The 19,428-nt window shown below is 43.3% G+C and overlaps 1 protein-coding gene across 1 annotated transcript in view; it reads left to right on the forward strand.

Annotated features, from left to right (window-relative positions):
- The window catches only part of LOC146786078 (uncharacterized), a 266,708-nt gene that overhangs the window by 48,564 nt on the left and 198,716 nt on the right, over positions 1 to 19,428 (forward strand). The gene's annotated exons all lie outside the window — the stretch shown is intronic.

Consider the following 19,428-nt stretch of genomic DNA (forward strand, 5'->3'; position numbering starts at 1 on the left):
CTTCCCAATCCTAAGGTTCCTAGGTAATTGATTCCTTCCTAGCACTCCAACCACTAACACAATATGTTTGCACGTACCCTTATGTGGATCAATACCCTTGCTCTTCTTTTTATCTTCCTTAACCCTCTGACTAACCTCTTGATAGTCGGGAACACAATACTTCCATTAAATCTCCTTCAACCACCAAAGAACAAGGCTCGAGCCTCGTTTGTCACCTCTCAATAATACAAAAGGAGAGTTACTAGTAACAGAAAAAGATCTCACCTAAAGAGCCTCTTTTCAACAAATCCTCCTCCTGACTGCTAATCGTATGCATTTGATCACAATTCTGTTGCATTGTTCCACCTGCCCGTTCGTTCCAGGATGATAAACATAAATTCTCTTTTGAACAATTCCACATCTTCTTAGAAACTCCTCCATCTGGGTACTCACAAACTGTGGGTTGTTGTTAAAGATAACAACTTCCAGTAACCTCTTTCTGAAATCCCCCTAAAAACTCTGAGAATGTCAGAAGTGACACTTTCAATCATCTTTACCCTGGGCTACTTCTAATGCTAATTTATTAAAACCAAAGCAAAACGCTCTTTCTGCGGACAATTTTTAAAAGGGTATAAAATATGTATACCTATGTTTCTCCAAGGAACAGATAAAAACTTAACATGAAGTGGTTGCAGGCTCTGGCTGATTTATCACCATTAACATACAAAGAACAGCGATGTACGCTCTTCTTAACCATATCATGCTAGCCTGGACATCGATATTATTTTATGATTCTCATCTTATCTCCCGATATCTCCAAATGGCCTTCATAACTGTGATGCAACTCTCCCACCTTAATACAAACGGCAAAACTGCTCTTTCGCCTCTCACCATGAGGTTCCAGCCAACCACTAACTCCTCTTGAAGTGTCCATTATACCTGTAACTCCACATTCAACTTTCATACTTAGACCAACCTTGAGGCATACTTAATTACAAATGTCAACGATGATTCAGCATCTATTTCACAACACCACTCCTCCCTAGTTATCTCATGCTCCTTACACATGAAACTCCAATCACTTACATCTCACAGAGCATACAGCAATTCACACTCAACCTCATCAAAACCTCCACACCACCCAGTAGTGGTAAACAATGCAATCAGCTTGAATACTGCTTTTCCCTGGCACGTATTCCATTTTACATTGAAATAACTGTAGCTTGGCGCTGACCTGGACAATCAAGCAGTCAACACTTTAATGCCTCCAGGTCCCAACATATTGATTAAAGGCCGGTGGTCAATGCACAAAGTAAATCTTGTTCCCCATAAGTATTTTATTTAATTTTTGACTGTCTCGGTACACGTTCTTTTTTAATCACCGAAGAGTTCCTTTTGATCTCCATAAATGTTCTTAAACCATGAAACCCATTCATTACTCCATTCACGCTGAATGAGCACAGTATCCTCACCACAGTCGCCTGCATCCACTGCTTCAATACACTCCTACTGACATCAAATGATTTCAAACACTATAGCTGTACAATACCATTTTTGAGAGCTCCAAATGTTTACATTTTTCTTAAATAACCATCTCAAGAGATCCAACTTATAAGCATATTGCACCACAAATTTGGCTTAGAATGCTATAAGCCCTAGAAATGGCACTAGTTGATCCTTGGACAATGCATCAGGGGCTTCCAAAATAGCCCTACATGTGTTTTTCAATCTAAGTCCATCATTTTGGGAATGCATGGACTAGACATTCTACTACTAAACAACTGAATTCACAATTATCTAACTTCCCTCCTTTCCTTTAACACCCTCAGTGCATTTCCCAGATTTACACTACCTTCTTGTTGATCCCTTCTATAATGAAAAGTAACATCACCACACACACCCTCCTCACAGAGAGCCCTATAGGCCAGTCCAACCCTGCTAGCAGCCAAATATTGGAATTAGCCTCTCACCCAGGAGAGCGCATCTATTTTGAGGCAACATTTCAAAACTGGACTCTTCTAACTCTGTTCCTGACCTCCTCTAACCTTGTGCCGTCTTTGCTAGCACCAGGGCTTCTTTCTGTGACAGCACTCTTTACAATTATTATTAAATTAATTTCCACAAACATACCAAACATCAAAGAGACCAACCAGTTACTAAGATAACCATGCCTCTCTTTCTCATTAGAGGATGCAGGACTACAACCTCTCATGCCTGTTTCAAACCGCTATTAACTTCATTCACTTACTGCTGAATCCGTACCAAAATATCCCTGAATATGGAAAGGCACCACTCAGCTTTGAAAATTACTTAGGCTCCTCAGAAGGGGAAAATCCTACTTTTTTGTTTTACTTCACCAATTAAGCAAATCCAGATGTCCTTCATGTAAGAACTTCATATTGATAGTGTGGGTCACTGGAAGCACTTGTTATGGTGGCCTGTTGGTCACACTTGGGCCCTGGTGTGGAACTTTCACCCTAAAGTGCTCTCGTCCACACCATAGGAGCGCATTCTGCGAAAATGCATTCTCAGCCAGCCCACCATGTCATAGAGGCCCAGTCTGCATTTTTTTAATGAGATCATTTTTTTTTATGTTTCTGCAACACTAAAATGCATAATCCCTGACTCACTAAGAGAGAGTCTCAGGGTAGGGAGTCATTGTTGCTTTCTACTATTTGTGACCACCTGACTGAGTATTGAAAGCACTGCCCTAATTATGGCGAGCTTCTGATGCTGTGAATCTAGTAGGCTGTGTCGGACGGATTGCTGGGAAAGGTTTGTGGCAACCAAGCTAGGTGAGGTTCTGCTGCAGGAAACCAAGAGGTTCACCTACACCAAATGAGATAGGGAAAGATAAGTCTGGTGGAACAGGGCATCAGCTGTTTTTTCAGTAGATCTCAAGTTATTTTCACCTACCAAATGAACTGCATAATGCTATATTCCCCAAATGAGCTTAACTGAAGCAGGCTAGCATAAATACTGTACAAAGCTTTTAAGCTGCCCTAGATACCTTCTCTATCATTGAATAGAATTATAAAGGAAAAGCTACATTGACCCACGCAGTCTTGCAGTGTGCGTTCTCCTGCAAACAGTGATTGACTCCTTCACTATCTGCTGTGCCTCATTTTAATTCACAGGGCATATAAAGCCCTGAATGAATGTCCCCATCTATAGCTTCTTTCTTGAAGACTTGTTTGTTCACCCAAGCTGATGAAGATCCACCAGCATAGAATAAATCCATGTGATTCCTAAAACTGAGTTTAAAACAAATATTGTGAAAGCATATTTTTATTGATTTATTGGACATTGAACTGAGCCTCAATTTATTTTTCAATTGATAACTTGGAGTTCCTTTATTCACATAGCCTACAGCAGATGAGTGATGGAGGGTGTGCCTGAGCGCACAATTCTAAACCACACAGAATACAAGTGTACACTTTTTAGCCGCTAGGTATCTTAACATGTCATATCTAGCAGTGTACCAATCCTTTGTGGGGAGATGAGCAAGGTTAGGCTGACATGTGAATATGCTTGTCTTCTGCCACCAGATGTCAAATGTACATGCCAGATAATCTAAGAAAATGGATTCCAGCCAGTTAGAACTTGTGTATACTTGATAGCGAAGGTGTGTTTTAACAAAATGCAAACTAATATAGTTATAATATATGTTCAATATTAATGTGCAAGCTTAAATGAATATAAATGTGTTTAAAAATATGAAAAGTTGTAGAATGCAGTCATATTTACTTGTACCAGGCCTCAAAATGGGTAAAACAGCATTGCTTAACAAGTAGTTTGAGTAGATGTTCTGAAACAGGCAAAACATGTTTAATTCTTAACCTCTCTATGGTCATGTTTTTAATAAACAATAAGTTGTACAAATGTTTTCACATAACTCTGCAAAATGTTTCTACTTACACAAAGAAGACTGTTACCATATCATTAGAAATTGGCATTTAGTAAAATAATGAAGAGAAACCAGATATAAAATGCAGCATCTAAACTAAACTTGACCTCTTTTAGCATACTTGTTTTATTTCTAAGGGAGAATCTCATGCTTATAGTTTTCCTTTTCATTACTGCAGATGTCTTGACTTCTCCATTGATCATTGTTAGCAAAATGTACAATCTGATATTAAGAAGGTTAGAGATGTAGTAAGTACATGAGAAAGTAGTCCGGAATGTGAAGAGACCCGCATTGATATAAATCTGTTACAAAGAAGTTGCAAAATTTAACATTGCTGTCTGTATACTATTGTATTTTGTGTGAGAAGAAGAGGAGTGATCCTTGTCCCAGGAGAGCATCGAAAGATGATTGGACGAGAGGAGGAGAAGATGCAATACAAACTGCAACATCATGTCTGACTACTGCGTGTTCCTAGAGTAGGTTTTTCCAGACCGTTAGTTACCACTGGTCTCTCTGACTTTCCCAGACAACTTACCTCCCCACTCTTCCATTTCTTGACTCATTGCCATTTGCGGCTGCTACTTCTGCAGCAGATCCTATCTATATCCGTTTATCCTGATAATACTTTGCTTTGAGACTCTACTGAATTTCTTGAACTTCTCTTCATGGGAAGGTTTGCTTTGGTCAATTATTGATTTATTGAATTGATTTATGAGTTTTATGCTTGAACTCTCACTCTCTCGATCTTTATCTCTTTATGGGTTCTCACAGACACTATTTCGCCCGATTCTTAGAATAGGGATTCTTTCCTTTATGGAACATGCTTAATGCATTAATTATGACTTTTGAATAACCATTTTTGATTATCGATTTCTGTTCATGATTGGTTTAGTGAAAACAAGACGAATAAAACTTATGATGTTGAATAAAGATGACTAAAAGATTTTTCTCTGATATAGCTCAGGTTAATGAGTATTTAGTAACCCAAAATTATTAACTTAAAAGCAACTCTGCGAAGAAGCGAAGCTAACATGGCCAACTGAAGATGATGCAGTGAAAGGAACAGTACTGTAACAATAACAAAACCTCCAATGTAGGCATATTATCTCAAAGGCTTTATGCATAACAACTCACTATTTGCTGCTGCTGTTATAATTAGTTCCATATGCATACAGCCCTTTCTCTCTCTCTCTCAGAGAGTGTGCGTATTTGGCATGTTACCTTTCTAGACTCTAAATCGGGAGTCATTATATCGTGGGTTCTACCTCGGGAGTCATTGCATGTTCTTACTTCGCAGGTAAGTTTTTTCCAATAGTTTAAGTCACTTAATTTAACATTATAAGGAAATATATTTATATATGTAAGGATTATTATGCTTAATTTGTAATAATATTCTGAATACATTTCTTTTCAACCCTTAACTGCTGGGGCTTCCACTTCTGTGCTGAGCCCTTTTTTTTTGCTATTTGTGGTCGTTCATGCTTAGGACTCCATAACGTTTTTTCCACATAAGGTATCCATGAAAAAAAAATTCACACATCCTGGGTTTTCTTAAAGTATCCAGAATTTGTGGATTCCCACGGAGGGTACCCCGAAATATAGCTAAAATTTGAGTTTTTTCAGGAAAAATAGGGAAATATTGCTCCACAAAATAGTGTCTGTTTTGTTTTCTAAAAATAAAGTCATTTTTTTTTTTGGTTTGCTCGCCTACAGTCAATATCTTACCAGTTTTCAGAAACATGCAGAGCTGAATAAAAAAAAAACTTTTTTACCATAGATTTGGCATTCTTCAAATGGGAAGCTCATTTTTCCAATTTTTTCACTTTCAACCTACTTCCAGTTTGTGGTAGAAACCAGTGGGAAGCCCATGGGTGAGCGAAAAGAGCTATAGAATTCTGAGAAGTAGACAAATGTCTGAGTTCAGCAAAGATAAGTTATGTAGATCCCTCAAGGTTTTCCCAAAGAAACTAACTGTTGAAATAAAGAAATATTGAAAACGAGAAGGAAAAAAACAGCCGTCTGTGACAACGCTTTCATCTGTAAAGTTTTGTAACGCTGGCCAATTTACAAAAGCAATATACCATTACAACCGTCAGACCGTTATGGTTACAGGGTTTGTAGATTCTCTAAGGACACAAGGTACCCAGAGCTAATAACTGAGCTGTGCTGTACAATGGTATTTCATTGTTTACCCAGTATAGACCAATTCATATGGTAAAATATGTACTGTGAAAAATGGGTATGAAGGAAATCCAAGTATTTCTAAAATGGGCACAAGATATGGAGTTGAGAGCAGTGGTTATTTGCCCATCTCAGAACTTGGGGGCACCCATACCAGCATGCAATTCAGAGGCAATTTTTCAAAATGTCTTTTTTCTTATACACTGCCCTACATTTGCTGTGTATATGTGCAATAAAGGAACTATGTATAAGATTGGCCTCTATGCCTTGCCATAACATTCAATTGGTAATAACAAATAATCTTCTACTCTATGTTCCCACATGTCTTCTGATAAAAATGTTACTTCACTTGTGTGGGTAGGCCGAATGCATGCAACAGGAAATGGCTCAAAACGTAACATGGACACATTTGTTCACTGAAAAAATTGTCACATGGCTGGGTTATGCCTGGGAAGAAACACTGCCATTTCACATGCACACGTTTCTTAAGTTGCCATGTGTGTCAATGACTTTTGACACACATTTACTTGCATGGCAGTGCAGGATTAGTTTCTCTGAATCCACATTGCCTGCTAATTCCACTTTGTAAGTACACTATCACGACACCTTGAACATTTAGTACACCCCCTGAATAAACATTGTGCAAATGTTGCTGTTTGTTATTCGTCCACGAAGAGACATGACTATCACAAGAGAGTAAACGTCAGCCTGGCTGAAGCCTCGACCCATAAGCATGGATGCTGTTATTATAAATACACACACATTTCCATGTTCAAATCAGAGGAGCACTCTGCTGTCATTGCGAGGTCGATGTTAGAGTCCCAGCTTAGCTGATTCCTGTTTACCCTCTGTGAGGAGTGATGACCAACTTGTGACCAAGATGGGGACCTGCATACAATTACCTTCAGGTAAAGGGGAGTTAGATCATTCAGTAGGCGATTCTTGGCAGAACACCTGCCCTTGGCAACTAGGTTAGGGAGCACATATTAGAAGTACACTATACTCAGTACTTATATGGGAGCATATGTATAATGTTTCAGCACAATGGTGGAATTGTTCATTCTTTTCACTGTCCTCATATTGCTAAACACATTAAATTGCTTCTGTCTATTAATCATTGAATCGTATATATTCCATACGAGAATCACAATGGCTTGATAAATATTGAAACACCCCTATGTGTATTTCTTGTGTATCTACCTGAGTATGCACGAGTGACTGAGCGAAAAGGTTCTAGATCTGTTACCACGATCCTTGACTAGTCAAGGTTGTCATGTTCTGAGGTTGCCCAAACCATTAGTTACCTGACTAGGTTTACGGGGTACTCATAGGGGCAGTGTGTGCTAGCCGGACTATCTGCCAACATATCCTGAAAGGGTGCATGGAATCAGTCTTGTACCACCCCAACATTTGTTTTCCAAACAACCATACAGTTCCTACTGAGAAAGTGGAACGCGTACAACAAAATGACCCTTTTTATGCAATGTGGGTAGTTGTGGATTTTGGGTCCTATCTCAGATGGCACCTAGAGAAACCTAACAAACGTGCAATTTTTAAAACTAGACACTTAAGGAAATCCAGGGTGGGGTGACTTTGTGGCTCTCACCAGATTTTATTAACCAGAATCCATTGCAAACCTCAAACTTTGACTAAAAAACACATTTTCCTCACATTTTTGTGATGGGACGTTTTGGAATCTGCAGAGAGCCACAAACGTCCTTCCATCTAGCTTGTTACCAAGTTTTCTGATAAAAATGGTACCTCACTTTCATGGGTATGCCTTGTACCCACAACCGGAATAGGCTCAAAAGGCAAGATGGATACATCTAATTTTCCACTCAAATCTGACCCTTTTCTTGCAAAGTGGGCTCAAACTCAGCCGCACCTAGGGAAACCTAGCAAACCTGCACATTTGTGAAAACTAGACAGCTTGGGATATCTAGGATGGGGTGACTTGTGTGACTCTCGCCAGGTGTTTTATTTATCCAGAATCCCTTGCAAACCTCAGGCTCTCACTAAAAAATCTAATTTTCCACACATTTCTGTGATGGAAAGTTCCGGAATCTGTGAGCAGCCCCAAACATCCTTCCACCCAGGATTTCCTCAAGTCTCCCGATAAAAATAGTACCTCACATGTGTGGTTAGGCCTAGTGCCCGCAACAGGAAAGGACCCAAAACTCAACATAGACACATCACATTTTTGCACTGAAAAAGGACCCTTATTTTGCAATGTGAGTAGCCATGGGTTTTGGGGCCTAGCTCTGCTAGCACCTGGGGAAAACTAGGAAACCTGCACATTTTTCAAAATTAGACGCCCAATGGAGGCCAGAAGTGTGGGACATGTGAAGCTCTCGCTAGGTAGTTTTACCCAAAAGCCCTTGAAAACATCAAACTTTGGAAAAAAACACACGTTTTCCTTTTATTTCTGTGACGGAAAGTTCTGGCATCTGCGGGTAGCCACATATTTCCTACCCCCCCTGTGTTTCCACATATCTTCCAATAAAAATGGTACCCCACTTGTGTGGGTGGGCCAAGAGATCATGACACAGAAGACCCCAAAGCGCTGTGATAAGCAATAGGGGTGACTGCAGTATTTGGGCCATGCTGTGGTGCCAACTATGCAAACCTACAAACCACATACATTTAAAAAAAATAACTAGAGAACCAGGGGCTTCCAAGGTGGTGTGCTTTGCATGTATCTCATGACATTGTCTTACCCACAATGCCCTGCCAACCTCAAACTTTACCTGAAATCACACATTTTCCCTACATTTCTGTGATAGAAACTTCTGGAACCCCCAGGAATCCGCAACATTCTTACCACCCAGAGTTACACCACTTGCACCGATAAAAATCCTGTGCCACTTGTGTGGGTGGGCTTAGTGCCCGCGAAAGGAACTGATCAAACCAAGGTCAATGGGAGCCCTTCCGAGGGGACTCCCATTGACCTCAGTTTGATCCATTCCTGCCACAATGGGGCTGAGTCAAACCGATGGACTCACTAAACAAAAAAAATATATTACCATTACACACTTTCACCTTTTGCCTTCCTCAGGTAGTACAAGAGTGTTTCCTCAGTAGGTGCACTAATGATACTGTTGGATTTTCAAAAAGCACCATGAGTAAAGATTCCATTTGGAATGTGGAATAAATGCAGTCCTGATATCTCTTGAGATATGCAGAAATCAGGTGGTATTGTCAGTGAAGTTCAGTCCATCTGGATCTAATGATTTTAAACAGTACATCCAGATATTTTTTGTGGAGTCCAGTAGTTCTTCCTTGAAGGGATTTCCACAGGGAAAATCGCCCTTTACCCTTTGTTTTTTTCACTGAATGTATATAAATATATTTACATGCATACATACATACACATATATGGTAGTGGAGGCTCCTCCGCTAAGGCAGAGGAGAGTCGCCCCACTGTTTTTTTCAGCAGAATAAGAAAAAATAAAATGTTAGCTCAGTTATTATCATTTTATTTTTTCCTTTTTGGTGCATGTCAGCTTTGCGAGGCGGGGTGGGGCGGGGCTGACAGAAGAGCTGAGGTGTGGTTTGACTCCACACCCAAGTGCACAATGACTGTTTCGCTGGCCCTCTCGGGCTACCTTAACCAGTCATGCACACTTTTCCTCTTCTCCACCCAGGCTGCGTTACAGGTTGGGTGGAGAACATGCCCAGGCACCATGCCTGCTCAGACCAATCACAGCGCTGCATTGCAACGTTGTGATTGGCTCAGGAGAGCCTGGGTGCCTCCAGTCTGCTTCCTGTAACTGCCAGTGGGAAAAGGAAAGACGCGACCAGGAGGAGCGGTTACGAGGACGCAGCAAGTAGGTAAGTTAAAAAAAAAAAAGTATTTAACCTAATCTGCCGCGCTGCCCTCCCCAACCCACCGCCGCACCTCCACTCCGATCACTGCCGGACACTGCTGATTTATGCTTGGCCAGAAATAATACTCTCCTACTTCCCTTCAAAGTAATGTCCCTCTCGATGTAATGTACCATAATATACCGGTACTCTGAACATATTTTCTGTGATGTAAAGATTGCAGTGGAAAATGCATATGGAGGATGGCTGATATTTGTGTGTGTGTAGCTGTGTGGTTGCCTGTGCCTGTGTGCATATGTTTTGTAAGTCTGTTTTTTCTGGGTGTGTATTTGTATGTGTATGTCGGTGTGTGTATGTGTGTGAGTTTGTGTTTATTTTCCTGAAGTGAGGAAGGTAAGTGTCGGAAACCTGGTACCTGATTTTGTAGATATGAGGGAGAACGTAAATCTAGACTGCAGGAGTTTGGAGTATACCGGGTACCAGTCTCTCTGCCTTCACCTGGTTTAACCCATACCCAAACAGGGCTTGATGCTTATTTCCCACCAAGTTCAAGAAGATGCAGACTTCATGTGGCATGTGTGGGTTAGGGTGAGCTGCTTCTATATTAAGGTGTGATACAATTACCATTGACTGGACTCTATTGAAAACCCCTGTTAAATGTGTTTCCAGCATTGCCTAAATATTCCTTTTCCCCTCTGGGGTCTGTTCTCGCTGCATTAGAAAGGTTCATTTTGAAAGGCTTGCAGGGACCTCTCTCCTATCCACCACTGCAGAGGGACCCCCTGACTTGGTAGATGAGATGGTGGGGCCTATGATCACATTGGTGATAGAGCCTTTAGTCAACAGAAGAGCTACCTCAAAAGCTGTGACTGGGCTACCCCAGCGTTAAGGCACATGGCCAAGCTGGACCTGTACATTAATGAACCAGGTTGCCATATGCTTGCCTGCAACATCGACATTGTCTGGGATTATATTTGTAGGTTGGAGCAAGACCAACACAAGGGGGAGGTAGCCAGGGATTGCCACAACGTTCGGAACAAGGGATTGACCCGAGATAGCTGCTCTGCTCTAAATACAACATTTCAGCTTTTATTCCATTTTGCTTGAAGACCGATGTATTGTATCAAAAGAAAATTGTTCTTTGATTCCCTGATTAATCTATAAGCCTTGAGAAAGCCCTGGTCTTATTGACCACCGAGGGCGAAACACGTGTCGGCTGTTGCACCCTCACAGTACAAAATAATATAACTTTGGAAAAACAAGGATGTAACCAATAAAGAATCCTTTCAAGATAACACGAGACAATAGCCTTTTTCTAAAAAAAACATCAGAACCTAAAAGGGAATTACCTGAGCGATTTAAATATACGTACCAATTAAGGCAGAGTATACGCTCAAACTCTCACTAAAGTTACCCAGGGCTCTTTGTCCCAGCCTTGCCCTTTTCAGGGCACAAACTGTATTTAAATAATAAAAGAGTAACTGGCCTGTTCCCTTGGGATGCAGCTATGTATTCTGTGTCCCGGGTGGCCGGTGAAGAGGGGCACTGTTTAGTATAGTGAGACATGTCCACCCTTGTACTTCTGCCCACCGCACACACACTCACTTCTGCAGACAGAACAGGGCGCTGTCTGAGAAAATGTATATGTATCACTGTACTGCTCTCAGCTCTGTTGGTTACTGCCCTCAGCTCTGTCGGTTGCCTATCATTGTGAGACGTGTACATTTGTTCTGCAACATGGCCCCTGTAGGCAGAAGAGAGAAGCATGTCTATGTTATGACATGTTCACCTCTATGGTACACGGCCCACAGGAGAGCGGCGAGGGTGTATGTATTCAACGGTACCTGTCCCAGGTAGCCCACATGAAGAGTCTGAGACAATTACACCTCAGTGTGCCGTGTCGTCCTTCCTCCCCTGTAGACATGCGAGGGCGCTTTCCGAGACGTGTCCATCCCTGTGTAGACAGGTGTGTGAGATGTGTGCGCCTCTGTACCGAACTGCACCGGTTGCACCACTTCATATGCAAGACAGGTGCTGTCAGAGGCATTACACCCCTGTGTTTGTGTCCCACCGCATCACCCCCACCCTGCAGACATGAGATCTATGGACGTCCAGGTGGGGCTGCAGGTACAAGTGCACCCTCTCTCCCTTCTGCACGGAGGGCACCCTCTGCTTTATCCACGAGTGATTGGCCACCCTTGAAGTCTTTGTGTATATATTACAGCAGAGATACAAATCCCAGAAGCAGTAAGAGGTAAATGGCTGCAGCGTGCAGGGTTTGACGTCAGTGACCAACAATGGGAGAGGGGTTTTGCCCTGTGTTTTAGGGGTGCGAACTTCTAGCAAATGGCCTTCTTTAACAGGTGGATGTTGTATCTAATGCCATGGGCTCTGAATAAAAGTTTCTGTCAACGGCAGAGACTGGCTCCATATGTTTTGGTCCTACAGCGCCCTAAAACCTCTTTGGGAAAGGGTATTTAGCAAACTGAGCCAGGCCATTCAAGAGAAAATCTTTCCGCGCAATTTCCTAAATCTGCAGCCACAGAAACGAGAAACTCCCACGTGTATTTGTTTCTTTTTTTGTAAATAAACTAACTGCGGTCAGGTGTATCACTCACTAAGTCAAACAGTGCTTTATTTGGAAACATATAAGAGTAGGCAGTCACTACTTAGAGTACTCGTTTGCCCCCGAGAACTCTTCCATTGAAGGTATCCCAGCAGTGCTGAGAAGTGCAGGCAAATAAAAACAAGCACTGGCATAGCCAATAGGTCTCGCCTTTGGAACCTTATAAGTGCTTAGCCATGCAACAGTTGATGTTGTTGCACCAAGTATATTGTGCTGCATAACTAAATACGTATAAGGTCCCAAAAGCGAGACCTATTGGCTATGCCAATGCTTGTTGATTTAGGGCCTGGGCTGAAGGTTAGGGTACAAAATGAGGGGACGTGCATGTAACAAATTCAATGTGTGCATTATAAACAATCGGATTGCTGAGTCAATCACACCAATTAGCATTCTAGTGTGGGATGCAGTAGCCTGAAAGAACTCTTTTGCCAAGGACAGAGTCTTTTATTAGTTCTGCTGTATTGTAAGAAATCATAACATCCCTCAGATACATGATAAGGATCATTCACACAAACTGACTGATGAAATTGTTAGGCTGGTGCCAAAAACTCTGCCAGAACATTCCAGGGAGGAAAAGTCATGGTGACCTTTTTGCAAATTATGGATGTTTTGTTTGGCGAGGAGGCTCTCATCTCCTTTGGATCTTTGGCAGAGAGGCCAGTCTCCTGGTGGCTTTAGAAGGTGACCCTAGCACAGGTAAGGCATTTCTGTCCTCTGTCACATGCTCACCTCTCACACAGCAGAGCATCCCTTGTGTTACACAGTCTGGGTAAATGTTAGCAAAGCTGTCCTGGAAGATAGACAGCTCTTATAAGCATTTGTTTTTAGACAGCAAGGCACTATTTGAGGGTTCAAAATGCATGAATGAATGTATGTTTGAATGATATATTTATAAAGTGCAGCAGATACCCCTACACAGGTGTCCTGGTGCAACTCAAATGAAAGCCTCGTTGTAAAATTACTTATATAGTGACATTTTCATTTTCTTCATAAAAAGCAGATAATTCAGTTCAGCTCTGATGTTAAGACAGAGTTTGTTCCAGAATTTTGTGGGACGGTCCACGAAAGTTCTTCTTCCTGCTTGCGCTTTTTTAACCATGAGAACTGTGAGTAGTGACCATGAAAAGAGTAAAGGGTTGGATAAGGACAATAAGATGTGACATGGGTCCTGAGGTTATCGTTCCTGTACCCGAACAAGCCATGTGGCAGATATGCAGAGCCTGATTCACAAAGGGTTCCTGCACTCGTGGCGGAGGCCCCGCAGTTGTGGGGGAGTCTCCGTACTGCAGTTACCTTCGGGGGCATTCGTAAGAAGTGCTGGGCACCCTACTATGACTGTGCGGCCCCCACCACGAGTGCAGACCATCCCTCCATGACTGCGGGCCTCCATCACAAGTGCAGGCCATCCCTCCCTGACTGCGGGGCCTCCGCCACAAGTGCAGACCGCCCTGCCATGACTGTGGGGCTCCACCACAAGTGCAGGCCATCCCTCCATGACTGCGGGCCTCCGCCACAAGTGCAGGCCATCCCTCCATGACTGCGGGCCTCCACCACAAGTGCAGGCCATCCCTCCATGGCTGCGGGCCTCCATCACAAGTGCAGTCCATCCCTCAATGACTGCGGGGCCTCCGCTACAAGTGCAGACCATTCCTCCATGACTGCGGGGCCTCTGCCACAAGTGCAGTCCATCCCTCCATGACTGCGGGGCCTCCGCCACAAGTGCAGACGGCCCTGCCATGACTGTGGGGCTCCCGTCGTGACTGAAGGCTGCCCTGCCATGTCCGTGGGCCTCCACCACGAGTACAGGCCATCCCTTCATGACTGCGGGCCTCCACCACAAGTGCAGGCCATTCCTCCATGGCTGCGGGCCTCCATCACAAGTGCAGTCCATCCCTCCATGACCGCGGGGCCTCCGCCACAAGTAAAGGCCATCCCTCCATGACTGCGGGCCTCCACCACAAGTGCAGGCCATCCTTCCATGGCTGCGAGCCTCCACCACAAGTGCAGGCCATCCCTCCATGGCTGCGGGCCTCCACCACGAGTGCAGGCCATCCCTCCATGGCTGCGGGCCTCCATCACAAGTGCAGTCCATCCCTCCATGACTGCGGGGCCTCCGCCACAAGTGCAGACCACCCTGCCATGACTGTGGGGCTCCCGTCATGACTGCAGGCTGCCCTGCCATGTCCGTGGGCCTCCACCACGAGTGCAGGCCACCCTACTATGACTGCACAGCCTCCACTACGAGTGAAGGCCATCCCTACATGACTGTGGGGCCTTCGACACGAGTGCCGACCCCCCTCCTTGACAGCGCGGTCCCCACCATGAGTGCAGGCCATCCCTCCATGACTGCGGGCCTCCATCACAAGTACAGGCCATCCCTCCATGACTGTGGGGCCTCTGCCACAAGTGCAGGCCACCCTGCCACAACTGCGGGCCTCCAACACGAGTGCAGGTCACCCTTCCACGACCGCGGGCTTCCACCACAAGTGCACGCCATCCCTCCATGACTGCAGGGCTCTTCCAGGAGTGCGGGTCACCACTCCATGACTGAGAGGAACCCCACCAGGAGTACGGGTATCCCCTCCCCGACTGCGGGGCCTCTGCCACAAGTGCGGGTGCCCTTTGTGAATCAGCCTCATTTGCTTCGAAAATGATTCCTATTTACTCTGGGAGCCAGTGCAAACAATGTCAATCTCTGCTAGGAGTAGGGGTAGTTGCCTTTGTGGTCTATGTCATCTGGACAGGGGTGTGCAGTATCCTAGGGACTAATCTATAGCTGGGCTACACCCTTGAAGGCCACAGAACAATTTAGAACATAAAAAAGGGCATAGCTTACTCAAAACCAATGTTGAGATGTCATTCTCAAAGTTATAGTCAATGTATTCTTAGTATATTAGGTACAAAACTAAGTACATTTATTATTCAACGTTAGTATTTTTATTGTAACCCTAAGTGCGTCCCTTGAATGCCGCCCATTGATTATCGATCAAAAAGAGTGCCAATAGAATCACTGCAGCCCTTCCCCCTTCTTCTATTATCTAGTATTTCCCCTAAGAATTCGGATGCTGATACTAAAGCTGCCTCCATACTGTGTAAAGCTCAAAACCCTGCTTGTGAAGGATCAAAAAGGTGATTTAGTCACACTGACCTTTTTTTCTAGTATTTTAGGGGGCAGTGGTAATCGGGGGCTTGGGTTGGCCAATAAAATTGGGGGCATGGGGAGTGTGAGCTTCAGATTTTACAATAATCACGCTGGCATATCATATGTGTGTGTGAAAATCCCAGGTGAAATCTGACCGACACCTCACCATACACAACTGAAAGCACCTGTGCCCAACTATTTATTAGAGAATACATTTATTAGTGGGATGCACCCCCTGAAGCTACATCCCAGGTGGTGATAATGATAGCGGTGGAAAATTACTCAACCCCGCTAGGGCCAGAAGGCTTCTTCAGAAGTGGAATTAGTAGTGCTTGTTGCCAGCTTTCAGGAGCTACAGATGAAGCAGAAGTTGAATTAGAAATAATAGAGAGAGCTGAAGCTACTTGTTTTGCAGCCCGGTGGGGGATATGAGGATAGCAAAGTCTAATGGGATTTAGGTTTAGTTTGAAGCAGAGTTTGCTCTATAAACTAGGGAGACAGTGGACAAACCTGAGCCAAAAGCAGTGCTTAGATGAGCAGGTGGTTGCTGTCGGGCCAACCGGCATGCTTTTTTGGGGACCGGCATTTATTTTTCTTCATCGAGATTTTGACCGTGAGCGTGAGTGGGAAAACACACAAAAGGCCATATGTATGAAGCCAAATTGCAGAATTTCAGCGTTTGCGATCGCAATTTAGGCAGTGTGCAATGTAGCACACAAAAACCCACTCACAAAATAAGGAATCGCAAAATTTGCGATTCCCTATTTTGCAAATGCATTTAAGGAATCCCAAATTGCGATTCCTTAAATGCAATGTAGGAAGCACCCAGGTTGTGCGATTATGGCTTAAGGAATCGCAAATTACCACCAACTTCAGGTTGGTGGTAATTTGCAATTTCTTTGAAAAATTCACTTTTTTGCATTTTTCAAAGTGCCATGTGGTGCACCTACATGGCCTTAGGGCATGTAGGTGCACCACATGTGCACACATGCTTATTTCAGGGGTGCAACAGGGTGTCCTATTGACACCCTTGCAACCTTGAAATTGCATTCTCAATTTGCGAATCTCTAATTGGGAATCGCAAATTGAGAATGTCTTCTCATTCATTCCTATGGGCCTTCTAGTCCAAAGGAATGAATGGGAAGGTATTCCTTATATGCGAATCTCAATTTGCGAATCGCAAATAAGGAATATGTAAGATACGCAAAAAGGTTAGCAAATCCTACATACATTGCATTTTTCGATTCTCTAATTGCGATTCCCTTAAAGTCGCAATTTGAGAATCGCAAAACGTGTTTTTCATACATATGGCACAAAGCGAACAGATGGAGAAAAAGAAAGACAGAAAAACCAGTATAAAGGGAGAAAGCAGGGATTGGCACGTGTGAGACAAAGGGAAAACTGGTGTCTGGTAGTAAAGAGGCCTGAGATAAATTCAAGATACGCCGCCCAAGTATTCCCACCTGATTTTAACAGCACAGCTGGTGCAGAATTTTGGGCACCGACACTCAGGGGCATATGTACAAGGAAATGTCGGAGAGCAAAGCTGAGCCAAATTTGCCAGCGCCATGCTCCGACATTTCCAAAATGCAGGGATGCACTGTATTTCCAACAATATTGCGCATTCCTGTGTTTTACCTAGTGCTGGCACTAAATTAGCTGCCTAGAGCTAACGCAGGAATCCTTGCACCATAGTGCAAGTGTACCTGCATTGCAGGGAATGATTGTTTATGTGCAGGAAGGTGTCCCTTCCTGCATTTAAACAATCAAAAATGCATACTTGGTACTTTTATGTGTGCTGCAGAATGCAGCACACATAGAAATAGCAAATGGTCATTATCTAATGATTGTTTATGTGCAGGAAGGGACACCTTCCTGCACATAAACAATCATTCCCTGCAATGCAGGTACACTTGCACTATGGTGCAAGGATTTATTAACATTTTGCTCTTTTTTTGCAGCACACATAGACCAAGCAAAATCAAGGAGAAATAAAAGTATTTCTCCTCATATCGCCATTCTCTTGCATCACATTAGATTTTGGTTTGGCGCTGTCCCAGATTTACACATCCTTGTAAATCTAGGGCAGCATCAAAAAGCAATGGGTGTTTGGGTGGAATGCCCACAGAAACACCCATTGCACACTCCTTTTATGCAGGTACCTTCATGAAAAGGTACCATATTTACAACGCGGCGTTAAGCCACAAAAAGTGGTTTAATGCCGCTTTGTAAATATGTAGTAGGGTATTGCGCCACAAAAACGTTGTTAAAAGTGACATTCCTGTGGCACAATGCCCTCTTCAATATGCCCCTCATTCTTTTATAAGCACTAGACAAAGGTTCTTGTGAGTTACACTTTTCAAATTGGGGGTAGGGATTTTGAGATACCTTGGCTGCATAGTTCAACTATCTTTAACTGAAAAAAAACATAAAAGCTCATCACTAAGAGATTGAGGATGAATAAAAGCAGTTACTAAATCAGAAAAAAGTACACAAATTTTGGATAATCAGAAAAACTGCCGGTAAGGTTGGTAGCATCAATTCTTTTGGCAAAATCGGAGATGCATGCTCTAAAAAAATATTAATTGTTTTAATGCCTCATGATAGACAGTCTTGGTTTCTAAACTGTTATTCAACCACCAGGCTCTTAGGACTCTGCTTGGCCCAGGCTTACTCATCCATCTACCATCCATTTTGCTTTGATCTTCCCAATGCATTAATAGTTTTAGACTCCGATCTTAACCCTAAATTGTATTAGTCAATCTTGTTCTCTACGTCTTAACTATGTTACAAACATTTACTTTACGCAAGTACAGTAAAGTAGACAGTGTGGGCCAATATTCTCAAGGATTTGGGTCTCCCTTGCGCTTCGCAAGGGGGAGCGAGGGCGGTGCTAAACTTAAGTGAGAATTATCAAGCCACGCGAGCCCACATTGCATGGCCCTGCGGTGCTTGGTAAATCTGGAGTAACTCAAGGCAGTGCAAATCTCTTCCTTGTGTTACTCTGCCCCAGGGAGGCATTCCATGGGTAGAGCGTGGATGCTCCACGCATCCACCAATAGATTTTGTTGCATTCCCAGATATACCATTAGTGGGTTATCCATGCTGGCCTGAACTAGCTACAGGACACTTCACAAAAGGGCAACCGGTTATCTGGGCTACTAACTAACCATCTTTTGCAGCTCACTCAGAAGTGCAGAATCTCTCCTCCTGGATAGAGCCCTCTTTCACAAAAATATACCTTCAATCAGTGCTTCTTGGGGATCACTCCAAGATTTGCACCTCAATTCCCCTCCTTATGAGGACATGCCCTCTTAATCAACTTCAAGAAAGTTTCCATGGAGTTTCTTTTCCACAGCTGCTTCCAGTTGTGACCAGTAAGTTCCTTGCTGGCAATGTGCAACTCTAATAAGTGATGGAATAATAAACACAGTAATAGTGACCTATCACTGCACCCCAAACTCAACGAATACTTCAGCTGGTCCCTAGCCTTGAACTGAATTCAAGGACAATTGCTACGTTCCATAACTCTTCTCTCTACTGTTGCCTCCTGCCTTGTCTTTCTTTTGTGAACATCTCTGCTTCTTTGCAATGCTTTCTGCTACTCCAGTGGGTCTCATTCATGCTATAAAAACACAAATATATATAAAATCTGCAAATCTAGCAAGCTACACAGATCTGACAGTCTAAGACTTTAGGAAGCAGTGCTATCTCTCAAGGGTGCAATACTCCTATTACATGACTTATTCAACATAACATAGATCAGCA

The sequence above is a fragment of the Triturus cristatus genome, chromosome 11 (assembly GCF_964204655.1).
Source record: "Triturus cristatus chromosome 11, aTriCri1.1, whole genome shotgun sequence".
Taxonomy (NCBI): Eukaryota; Metazoa; Chordata; class Amphibia; order Caudata; family Salamandridae; genus Triturus; species Triturus cristatus.